The following is a 5520-nucleotide window of genomic DNA, read 5'->3' on the forward strand; positions in this document are numbered from 1 at the left end:
CGCGCAACTCAGTCATTTACAGCGTCTCCTACTATATTCACACGGACATAGCCCTGTCATAGTGTTGGACCGCATCTCGTTTCAGATCTGGGATCACTGGCGCAAACACTTGGACGGATTTCGGCGATTTTAGAATAGGCGCCAAGAGAGCAGCTGAGAGTAGCCAATATGGCGTCGATAGCGCTTGGTGTTGCCAGATCAGTGGAATTTCCGCTAAATTAAGTGGAATTCAGACCTCTCAGTGGAAATTTTAGTGTAACAAAATGTTCAGTGGAAAGTTTTGGTAGATTGATCAGTGGATTGTTCGGCTAAGATTTTTCTTCATCTTTTGTAGTTTGACTACAAATTTGATAAGCCTAGCAACGAAATATTTCACAAACTTTTACAAAAATTTGACGTGTTGTGTTCACGTATGTCAGGATACGTAATTTTAAAATTCCCGCCAGAGTGGGTGAATAAGGCCAGATTCGAAAGAATTCAGAATAAATTCCACATAATTCGTGGTGAATTTTAATAAATAGTTCGTGACGGTCGAGTTGAAAGTTTCTAGTTTGACTTGGCGCTGTGAGTATATTGTCGATGACAGTATACTCAATGCTCTAGCCGACCTCTAAAATCATAAAAACGAAACGGTTTACAACTCGTTCAATGTATTCAATGAACTTACGTTCATTCGTGATAAATCATTTCTGTGAAAGTTGTAAGTTGTAACTTAGCGTGATTCAATAAAGGCTGTGATTAATGTAATTTTATCGTTACTGTAGCCAGTATAGGAAAAATGTGCAAGTTTCGTGGTTGACAAGAAAAAAGTTGTAATGAATAGCTTTTGCTAATAAATATCGTTTTTATTTATGCACGCATGTCGACTGTTAATCATCTTCATCTTCTTCACTAATAACTTATTGAATTATACAATCGCCCATATTTTTATTCAAATTTCGACTCAAAATTTTTGATACCTTTCTGCACAGGAAAAAACTTTGATCAAACTTCAATCTCAACCTCTTTTCAATTACTTAAATTACTCGCAATCGAATTTATGAGTTACACGTCGTTAGGAAGCGATAATCGATCTTATATCGATTACAAATAGTAAAAAAGTACTATAATTCGATTTAGTGGAAAAAATCTCCATTTAGGTAGAATCTAGTGGAATCTGGAGTGTCTTAGGTGGAAGGACGCGCGGACCATCTGGCAACACTGATAGCGCTGAATGCTGGATGGTAACGATCAACACTGAGCTCATGTTAGTCGTTTCGTCAACGTTTCCTATTTTGATATACTATGTACTCAGATCTGTAACGGGTTTTGATTATCAATAGAATAATCGTGCAGATGTGATAAAAAAAAAGATATAAAAAAGGATTAAAGATTTACGTTCTGTATAAGTGCCTTGTTTAGTGTCACTTAAAGTCATGTTATAATCATCAGTTGACTTTAAACTGGCGAATGATCCTTTTGGTTACATCTGAAAGTCAACCGTCTTTTTTTTACTGAAATTGAGATTCTTGTATTACTGTGCTGAAAATGAGCTAGAGGTGCCATGTAGTAGCTAGGGACGGTCGAACCGATTCTGGTTCCTTCAAAGAACCGAAAACTAGTGCCTGAGAATCGATTCTTTGGAACCAGTTCCGAGCGATCGGTTCCGGAACCGAGTCTCCAAACGGTTCTTCGGTTCTCTCCTCCCACCAAACTTCTATCCGGCAGCACGGTGCCAAAGGCTTTGCAAGTTGCGAGGTCGCGAACAATATGACTTCACTGCAGGCAGTATCAAGTCAACGCATGCGCATTTTTATGAGCACTTTCAGATATTTCACGTAGTGACGTCAGTTGGCAAGATGTCTACCGAAAGCACCTAAGTGTGTGAGCTGCGATGGCCCTCACTTAGCTACCTCCAGAGACTGCCCGGAATATCAATTCCAGCATGACTTTCGCATATACGCAGCAGACCATAGTCTCTCATACAACGAAGCCAAAGCGATTCTCCGTCCCAAGAAGGGTTCCTCAACTGCGACTTCAGATCGCAACACCCCCTCCACTATTAACTTCTCCCAGTTCCCGGAAATTGCAGATGTCTTAACCCCAACATTGAACACCAATTCCGATAGCTCCGCATTTCAAAGCTTTTTAGAGGTTTTAACCCAACCGCCCCCCACCCCCTAGTTCGGGAGCATATTCAAACTCCCAGAATTATAAACCAAAGCCCATCCAACTTAGCATAGCACCCACAAAAGGGCCCAACCCACTCCCCTTTTCCCTTTCTTCAATAACGGAAGAACAGATAATGCCCTGCCTAGAGGTAGCGCGCTGCGAAACCTACCACCTGACCCACCTTCAGAAGTACCTAGTTCTCGCTGAACATTTCCTAAGCCATTCATATCATTATTAGCATTCTTGCTGCTCTCATGGGTCTCAGGGAAGCACTCGCCTCCGGAGCTTCATTGAGTTCCAGAACTGTCAAGTTGTGATGAACAAGAAGGGTGACCTTCTTAACATCTCCCATGACCTTGAAATCATACTTCTTTGCGAAACATTTTTGAAACCTGAAAAAAATTCGATCTCAAACACTTTCACATTATTCGATCAGATAGATTATCCAATAGAAACGGTGGTTTGGCCATAGATATTCGCGTAGGTATAGCCTTTTGAAGAGTTTCTTCTATAGTTAACGTGGGAAACAGCCTCGAAACGTTAGCGGTGTCGATAGGTTCCTCCGTGGGTGAACTCCTGATTGTTTCAGTCTACAGAGTTCCCTCAGCGGACAATAAAATTCCTAGCAGGTGCTGGACAGCGTTCTTCGATTCTGTTCTTGTAGTTAACAACAACAATGTGTTTTTAGGTGGCGATTTTAATTGTCACCGCATCCTGGGACAGCCTTCAAAATTTTTATAACGGTTCTGAACTCCGCTCCACTTTAGATGATTCCGATTTCATTTGTCTGAATAATGGCAACTCCACGAAAATTCTCATTCAGTTCTCGAACTGGCACTAATCACTTCTCATCTTTTCCCTATAGCTGCCTCAGATTTTTTGGATGACAATCTCAGAAGTGACCACTTTCCGTTGTTCACATGCTTGGGTTTATCCATACCTATTTCGGACTACACTTCCCATAAATATAATTTAAAAAGAATTGACTGGTTTAAATTTTCTTCCAATTTATCAGAATTCATTAAAGATCAAAAATTAATTTTAGAGTCACCTAACCCTTTGAATGGTTACGACACGTTTGTTGAAGGAGTGGATAAGGCGGTTTCCGCGGCTTGCCCCCCTCTAAACCAGCTCTCACTCTGGGTGCTGGCAATCACTTTTGCAAACAAAAAAATAAACATTTTGTCCCAGCACCTTGGTGGGACAAAACTTGCGACCAGGATGTTTCTGAACGAAAGAGAGACATTGCAGAATTTAGAAGTAAATCCGATTATCCCAATTACGTTAATTTAAAAAGAATTGAAGCAGTGGCCAAGCGAACCCTGAACGAAGCTAGAAGAAATTCGTTTAGAAGTTTTTGCAAATCCCTTGATAGGATGACCCCTCATTCAAAGGTATGGAGAACTGTAAAAATGTTTAAAAACAGATTCACCCAGCCAGCCACTGCCTCGCGTTCAGCTGATGAAGAAGTGATTGCCCATCCTAATTCTTTAACTGACGAAATTTGCCCTCCTACCGTTTTCAATGACAAATTTCCCCATGATTTTAGAGATAACCATTATTTACAGGCTCCATTTTCTGATTTAGAACTCAACATCGCCATCTCTTTACTTAATATCAAATCATCCCCAGGTTTAGACAAAATAGACTGCAACATTATCGAACATTTCCCTGATGAAACCAGATCTGCTCTTCTTGCAATCTACAACCAAATTTTTCAATCCGGAGCATTTCCAAGTTCTTGGAACAAGTTTCTCGTTTTCTTTATTCCAAAATCAACTCAAGGAAAATTGCACCCAATTTCTCTAGCATCATGCTCATTCAGACTAATGGAAAAATTGATTCATAATAGACTTAACTTGTACCTAGAACACAATTTTAGCTTATCACCTTCCCAATTCGGTTTCAGGAATGGCAGATCTTGCACCGACAATCTGGCCATTCTGGCAACCGAAGTTTGGTCTGGATTTTCAAGTAGGGAGGTCACAGCTGGCATCTTTTTGGATATTAAGGGACCCTTCCCCAGTGTCTTCCCACAGATTTTAATGGAGAACCTGCGCGATTTAGGTGTTCCTTATCCCGCGCCTCGCTTTATATATAGTTCCACTGCATGCAAAAATATATATTTCAAAATTAATGGTGAGGTTATTGGACCTAGAATCAGCACTGTCAGTCTGCCTCAGGGCAGCATCCTTAGCCCTATTTCATATTCTGTTTATACTAGGAAACTTATTTCACTTATACCCAACGACTTTATCCTAATTGAATTCGCAAATGCTATAGCCATCCTTTGTAGATCTAGAAATCCAAAAAACAACACTACTATCACTCTATCGAATAGTGCGAGATTTCTTGTCATTACTCTAGATTTTAAATTCTGTTTTGATGCACATTTCATCTATTTAGCTGATAAATGTCGCAAAGTTTTAAATATTCTAAAAGTCCTCAGGGGAGTATGGTGGGGGGCCGATCCCACTATTCTTCTGACAATTTATAACACAATGATTAGAAGTTGTATCGACTACGGCTGACATATTTTTACTTTCAAAAATCACCAATACTTTGATAAATTAGAGAAAATTCGTAACCAAGCACTGATATTAGCACTCGGGTATCGCAGCAGCACCCCCATAAATGTCATGCTTCCGGAAACTTGTCAGCCTCCTTAAAAAATTAGATTTTGCTATTTAGCCAAAAAAGTATATAATCAAAACCTTTTCCTTTCTAGATCACCCTCTTCCCGATAATTTATTAACCCTCTGAAATAATTCTCAACCCAAAAATAACTATCGTATTAGGGATATATTTGTTCTTCTTAATGCCTTTGGCAAGGTCAAGGACTTCAAACACCAAATTAGAAGAACATATGTGCACCCATTTTTTGAATTTCCTCACGAAGATCACCTTTTTGTCCACCAGATTGAACAGGACATATAGTAGGTCGTTTGGTTCAGGGAAGCCCTGCACCACATTACCTGTTTTCGATTTGATAGACGTAAAGTATAACGATTACATACATTTTTTTACAGATGGTTCAAAATTAGAATCTGACAACTCCGCGGGCTGTGCATATATTTGCCTGTCAGCAAACTTTTCTCGTTCATGGAAAATCTTCAGTCATGCCTCTATTTTTTCTATCGAAGCTATAGCTATTCTTCACACATTGGACTACATCCTGCAGAACAGCTTTTCAAAGTCGGTTATTTTTACTGACTAGTTAAGTGTTCTCCAGAGTGTGGCTTCACCGTGTCCTAACACCATTAAGTCTACAAGGTGTATACATATGAAACCGGTATTTTTTCAAGAAAAAAACACATTTATTTCAAGAGAATGATAACAAATATTTTATTCAAAGTATGCGCCCTCGCT

Source organism: Belonocnema kinseyi, chromosome 3, assembly GCF_010883055.1.
Source record: "Belonocnema kinseyi isolate 2016_QV_RU_SX_M_011 chromosome 3, B_treatae_v1, whole genome shotgun sequence".
NCBI lineage: Eukaryota > Metazoa > Arthropoda > Insecta > Hymenoptera > Cynipidae > Belonocnema > Belonocnema kinseyi.